This window comes from Myotis lucifugus, unplaced genomic scaffold, assembly GCF_000147115.1.
Source record: "Myotis lucifugus unplaced genomic scaffold, Myoluc2.0 scaffold_8859, whole genome shotgun sequence".
Classification (NCBI taxonomy): Eukaryota; Metazoa; Chordata; class Mammalia; order Chiroptera; family Vespertilionidae; genus Myotis; species Myotis lucifugus.
Window position 1 is genome coordinate 1 of NW_005879907.1, and position 6678 is coordinate 6678.

Below are 6678 nucleotides of genomic sequence, written 5' to 3' on the forward strand. Positions count from 1 at the left end.
GTGTCCCCACGACGCCCGCGCGCACCATGCCGGGGTCTCCGGGCCAAGGGCAACTTTGTCTTCTTTATACCCCCTTCTTATCCCAGGCTCCAGCACAGCTAGACCTGCCCCTTTCTGCCTCTCTTGTTCCCTCTTCCTGGAACACCCACTCTAGACTCCTCCACAGAGCCCTCTTGTAACCAAATAAAAATGGAGGTTCGGCTGCCTCCTGCAATGAAAGTCAAACTTGTGAGGTAGGTGCTGGTGAAAAGGAAAGAGGTTTTGCTGTTGTTAACCCTCACCCAAGGATATTTTTTCTATTGCTTTTCAGAAAGTGGAAGAATGGGAGGGGGAGAGGAAGAGAAACATCTATGTGAGAGAGACACATCAATTGGTTGTCTCCTGCACACAGCTTGATCAGGGTGAACCTGCAACCTAGGTACCTGCCCTTGACCAGGAATTGAACCAGAGACTCTTCGGTGCACAGTTTGATGCTCTAACCACTGAGAAACACCGGCCAGGGCAAGAAAGAGGTTTTATTCAGGAGCCATACGACCAGGGAGAATGGTGGACTCCCATCTCAGAAACCAATCTCACCTTCTGCTCAAAGATCACTCCTCTTCCTGTTCAAGCCTGCCGTTCTTATAGGGATAGGGAGGGCTTCTTTTTCTATCTTTCTAGCTTTTGGAGTGCTGGGGAGGGGACCTGTCCATTCATATTTCTAGTTTTTGGCCAATGAGAGAGACTCCCAGACGCTCTGACTGACCGTCTACGGTAACACTCTCACATTTCCTCCTCCGTCCTTCTGTGAGAATTTATTTCACCCTGTCTTAGGCTCATGCGACAATGTTTTTGTCCCCCAATCGAAACAGGGCAGATGACTGACTCTTGCCAGATTACTTATGTGAAAGTGAATGTCCTGAGTGCCCAGGCCTCCAAACGCAGAGGGCTGATACTAAAGAACTTCTTTTTAAAATGTTTTGTATTGATTTCAGAGAGAAGAAGGGAGAGGGAGAGAGAGAGAGAGAGAAACATCAATGATGAGAGAGAATCATTGATTGGCTGCCTCCTGCACGCCCCATATTGGAGACAGCCTGAAACCTGGGCATGTGCCTGACCGGAAATCAAACTGTGACTTGCTGGTTCATAGGTGCTCAACCACTGAGCAATACTAGCTGGGCCTAAAAAACTTCTTAAAGTAATTGTTTTCAGTAGCAAAAGTCTTTTTTAAATTTTACTTTTCTTTCAAAATAATAGTTTTAAAAATTCAGATAGCATTCCATGGTATAAGCAAATGAAAAATAGCAACGCCCTGCACTCCCCCTTACAAATCTCACTCCTGTACAACTGTTCTGACTCCTTTTAGTTTCTACTGATAGTTACCTCCATATTTCCAATAACATATCACTTTTTAAAAATTTCATTATTTTTTAAAATATCTTTTTATTGATTTTAGAGAAGAAGGGAGAGGGGGATAGAGAAACATCAATGTGAGAGAGAAACATTGATTGGTTGCGTCTTGCACATGCTGCAACCAGAGATTGAACTGGCAACCTGGGCATGTGCCCTGACCGGAAATGGAACCCACACCTTTTGGTGTATGGGATGATGCTCCAAACAACTGAGCCACACTCCCAAGGCTCAGTGAGATTTTTTTAAACATTTATATATATATTTTATTGATTTTTAGAGAGAGGAAGAAGAGGGAGAGAGAGAAACATTGATGCAAGAATAAACTTGGTTTGGCTGCCTCCTGCATGCTCTCTACTGGGGATTGAGCTGGCAACCTTTTGGTACATAGGACCATGCTCAACCAATCAACCAACTGAGCCACACTGGCCAGGGCTCAATGAATTTTTATATTCACAGAGCTCTACAGCATAACCACACTTAATTGTAGGACACTTGTATCACCTCAAAAAGAAACCCCGAATCCCATTTCTTTCCTACCTCCCAGGCCCTGACAATCACCAATCTATTTCTGTTTTAATGGATTTTCCTTTTTTGAACATTTGAAATGAATGGAATCATACATACAATATGTGGTCCTATATGACGGCTTCTTCCACTTGCCAAAATGTTTTCAAGGTTCACCCATGTATTACTACTCATTTCTTATTAAAGCTGAATAATATTCCATTCATCAGTTGATGGACATGTGGGTTGTTTCTGCTTTTGGGCAATTGTAAATAATGAGAGGACCAGTGTATGGATTCATGCATGGGTGGGGTCCCTCAGCCTGGCCTGTGTTCTCTTGCAATCTGGGACCCCTTGGGTCCCAGACTGCCAGGTTTCGGACCGATCCCTGAGGGATGTAGCAGTGCCGAAGTGGCAGCCAATCTGCTGTGCCAGCTGCTGCTGCTGCGGCCACCGCCACCTGCCACTGCTGCCAGCAGCACTGCCACGGAGGGAGGCAGGAGAGGCTCCTGCCACCAGCGCAGCTGCACTCCCAGCTGTGAGCCCGGCTTCTGGCTGAGTGGTTCTCCTGCTGTGGGAGTGCACTGACCACCAGAGGGCAGCTCCTGCTTTGAGCATCTGCCCCCTGGTGGTCAGTGCATGTCATACTGACCAGTTGACCAGTCGTTCAGTCATAATGGTTGCTTAGACTTTTATATATATACTAGAGGCCTGTTGCATGAAGAGATTCGTGCAATAGGCCTTCCTTTCCCCTGGCTGCTGGCACCGGTTTGCCTTCGGCACCGGGGACCCAGGCCTTTACTCTGGCCGAGTTCTGGCTGGAGCCGGCCCCGGAAACGTCAGGCTTAGCTGCTCCACTGGCCCCGGGGCTATGAGGCCTCACTGCTCCGTTGCCCTGGGCCGTCAGGCTTCTTTGCTCCACCGCTTGGAGCCTATGTATGCAAATTAACCGCTATCTTTGTTGGTGGTTAATTTGCATATCATGCTGATTAGCCCATGGGAGGCGTAGCGAAGGTACGGTCAATTACCATGTTTGTCTATTTTATTATTATTTTTAAATATGTATTTTATTGATTTTTTTACAGAGAGGAAGGAAGAGGGATAGAGAGTTAGAAACATCGATGAGAGAGAAACATCGATCAGCTGCCTCCTGTACACCTCCCACTGGGGATGTGCCCGCAACCAAGGTACATGCCCTTGACTGGAATCGAACCCAGGACCCTTCAGTCCGCAGGCCAACGCTCTATCCACTGAGCCAAACCGGTCAGGGCGACCATGTTTGTCTATTATTAGATAGGATAGATGCTTTGTGAACAAGTTTTTGCATGTGTATAAGCTTGTTTTTTTGTTTTTAATTCTAAGGTGAATTTTTATTTCTACAAAAAAAGGCAGTTAAAACAATGTAAAACACAGGTAAAGAACATTACTGAGTGAGCTCCAAGTGGAGCTTGACTCTGCAAAGGCTGTGCGTCCAGAGGGAGAAAGGCCATCTTGTTCCTGGGCAGGGCTGGCCTGGCCGGCTGCTTCGAAGGAAGAGGCCAGCAGGGCATCGGTGACCCGGACTGGTTCTGGCTCTAGCTGAGTCCTGCCAATACCAACCCTGCAAAGGGTCAAACCGTGCTGATGAGGGCTGGGGCAGGGCTGCTGCTCTGAGGAGGTGGAGAATGAGCACATTTGGATGGAGCTTGCTGACCGGTGAGTGTGGAATTTCAAATGGACATTCTGGGTTTAGTGTTGTCTGTAACGACCAGCACATCTTCTAAAATGGCTGCAGGGAGGGGCGTAAAACTTTGACCTCAGGGGCCTCTAACTGATGAGAAGTTACTGGAACAAGTGCAGTGTCCTCTGGCTGGCTGCCCCCTCCCCCTGGGTGGCCACAGACCTGATATTGCAGGGTCTCCCCCAGCAGGCGGGCCTCACACAGGCATCAGGGTTGCCATTTAAGCAGTGTTATTGTGGTAACATTGGCCAGATTTTTACATAAGAGGTGGGCCTCCCTTTTCACAGTTTCATGGGGTTTTTTTTGGTGGTGGTGGTTTGCTTGTTTTTAAAATTTAAAAAAAAAAGGTGTTATAAATTGGAATCAGAATAACTGGAATGATCTCCCACACTGGGCAGTGCAACATGGGAGAAGAGAAGCCACCAGACCAAACAGAGCTGTCTCTTCTCCTTTGTGGAGGAGATGGGGTCTAGGTCTGGAAAAGTGAAAGAGTGAGAAATAAACTGAATACAAGAAAGTGGGCGTTGAAAGAGCATGGGAAGAAAGGGAACCACAACCTTTTATTTTAAACCTTAAGGTCTAGCCCTGGCTGGTTTGGCTCAGTGGATAGAGCATTGGCCTGTGGGATAAAGGGTCCCGGGTTCAATTCCGGTCAAGGGCACCTGCCTGGGTTGTGGGCTCGATCCCCAGTGAGGGGCCGTGCAGGACGCAGATGATCAATGATTCTCATCATTGATGTTTTTATCTCTCTGTCCCTCTCCCTTCCTCTCTGAAATCAATAAAATATATTTTTTAAAAAAGAAAGAGTATCTTTAAAAAAAGAAAGAAAACTGTAGAAAGTTAGTAACTGCCACAAGCAAACGCCAGGCGGTGGCCAGTGCCAATTTTTCAGAGCCCTGCTTCGCGGGGTGTCTGAATGCACAGCTCAGGGTCTCTGCTCACACTCGCTGGAATTAATCGCAGCAGGTTTTAGTCCACAGGTCGCTTTCCCCCATATTTCTTTGTAAACTCCAGCATTCTTACAGAAGCTGGTACGGTCCTTGGAGTACTCTTCAGCTAGGTCAGCCCGAAGCAGGTGCTCAGGCTGGGGGGTCGTTCATGCTATGAGAGACTGGATTACTTACTTGGTCAGTTTTGGTTGCTGGCTTCCTATTTTCAGCACTAATTCCTGGCAGACAGACCTGCCTCTTTTCATTGATGCTGGGGTGATAGATCTTTGTTTTAAATGTGGTCTTCGGTGGTTTGAATGGGTATTCTGCTGGGAAGTTGATTTCCATTCTGAAGGCCCCCTAATCCGATGGAGGTTGTCAGGGACAATAAGCCTTTGCCAAGTCAACAAATTAGCTTCATCAACCTGGATGTTACAGAGGTTTTCATTCCAAATTTTCAGGTTTTTTTAAGCTCCTTCATCAGCCTCCTGCTGGCCGCCATCTTGGATCTGGTCTGTGTGTAAGTTTTTATGTTTTCATTTATTTTGAGTATATACCTAAGAGTGGAATTGTTGGGTCATGTGGTTATGCCCATATGATTAAAAACATTTAGTATTGCTGTAGCCGGTTTGGCTCAGTGGATAGAGCGTCAGCCTGCAGACTGAAGGGTCCCGGGTTCGATTCCTGTCAAGGGCATGTACCTTGGTTGGGGGCACATCCCCGGTGGGGGGTGTGCAGGAGGCAGCTGATCGATGTTTCTCTCTCATCGATGTTTCTAACTCTCTATCCCTCTCCCTTCCTCTCTATAAAAAATCAATAAAATATATTAAAAAAAATAAAAACATTTAGTATTTTGAGGAACTGCCAACTTCTTCTCCAAAGTGGCTGCACCATTACATATTTCAATTCACAGTGTAGAAGGTGTTTGTTTTTTTTAATTTAAATTTATTTATTGAAAGCTCCACCACGATCAATAGAGTGCCAGTGCCACCTTCATAAATAAGAGAAAGCTGATGAACGTATACCTTTAAGTCTGGGAACTTTGTCCACCTGCCCTAAGCCCAAGGTCTGCTCCCTAGAAGCAGGAAATCAGCATGTGTCCCAGAGGCATGCGACCATCCTGGCACCACACTGAGACTCTTCCTGGCATAGAAGGACTGGAAGAGAATGGAAAGGGAGCCCCTATTTTACTCTTTGTGCTTAACGCAGGCCCGAAACTACCTACAAACATCTCAAGAGGATGAGGGTATCCACCTGATATTTGGGGAATGCTGGACTAGAGACTCCCTCTGCATCATGCTCAACACAATGTGGAAACAACGTTCTCTGAGCACACCTTCCAGGCTCTACTAGAGTCCCCTCCCCTTGCGCCTGCTCACACCAAGGCCTAGCAACTCCCTCTCCCCTCTGCCTGCCCCCCCCCACCCCCCCGCCGAAACACACATCAGAGATCACTGCTGACTCAGGTAGATGAGCCCACCAGCGGGAGTCCACGCCACTGAGCAGCATGAGCAGGAAGAGGGGTCACCGGCTCCATGGTGTGGTTGCCAAGATGCCACTGGGGAAAGCCCATGTTCACCAGTTGCTGGTTGAGGTCATTAAAGGGGGACGAAACAGCACCCAGTCTGGCCCTGCCCCCGCCCAGCTTGGAAAGGCCAGGACCCCCAGAGGCACAGTGGCCGCTATTGAGAAAGCTCTGTTGAGGGATGCTACTTCGTGGCAGGGTAGAGGTCCTCTTGCGGGGTCATTGTCCTGCTTGATTTCCCCATTGGCCAAGATCCGCACCATCCTCCCAGGGGCTCTGCATCCCTTTCCTCCCACCACAGGAAGCCTGCAGGGGCGGCTCCCGGGCCTCTGCAGCTCCCAGGCCACTTCCTAAACATGGTGTCTTGAATGCCTGTTAGAATAGTTGAGGACCAATGACATTTAAACTGGATTCCCAAATATGCAAACCAGACAGAAGTGCCTTGGCTCTGATGGATGTGGGGGTATGTACCAGTTAATTCCAGCAACAAACAGAATCCGGCTCTAGAGCAGTGCTGTCCAATAGAACCTTCAGTAATGATTGCAATTTTCATATCTGCAGTTAAATTCTCTCATTAGTCTAGATTATAGCCATGGGCCGAATTAGAT

At 47.7% G+C, this 6678-nt stretch overlaps 1 pseudogene; it reads right to left on the reverse strand.

The window, feature by feature from the left end:
- Positions 1–4585: 4585 nt before the first annotated feature.
- LOC102439864 lies at positions 4586–5047 on the reverse strand (annotated as a pseudogene).
- Between the last annotated feature and the right edge of the window lie 1631 nt (positions 5048–6678).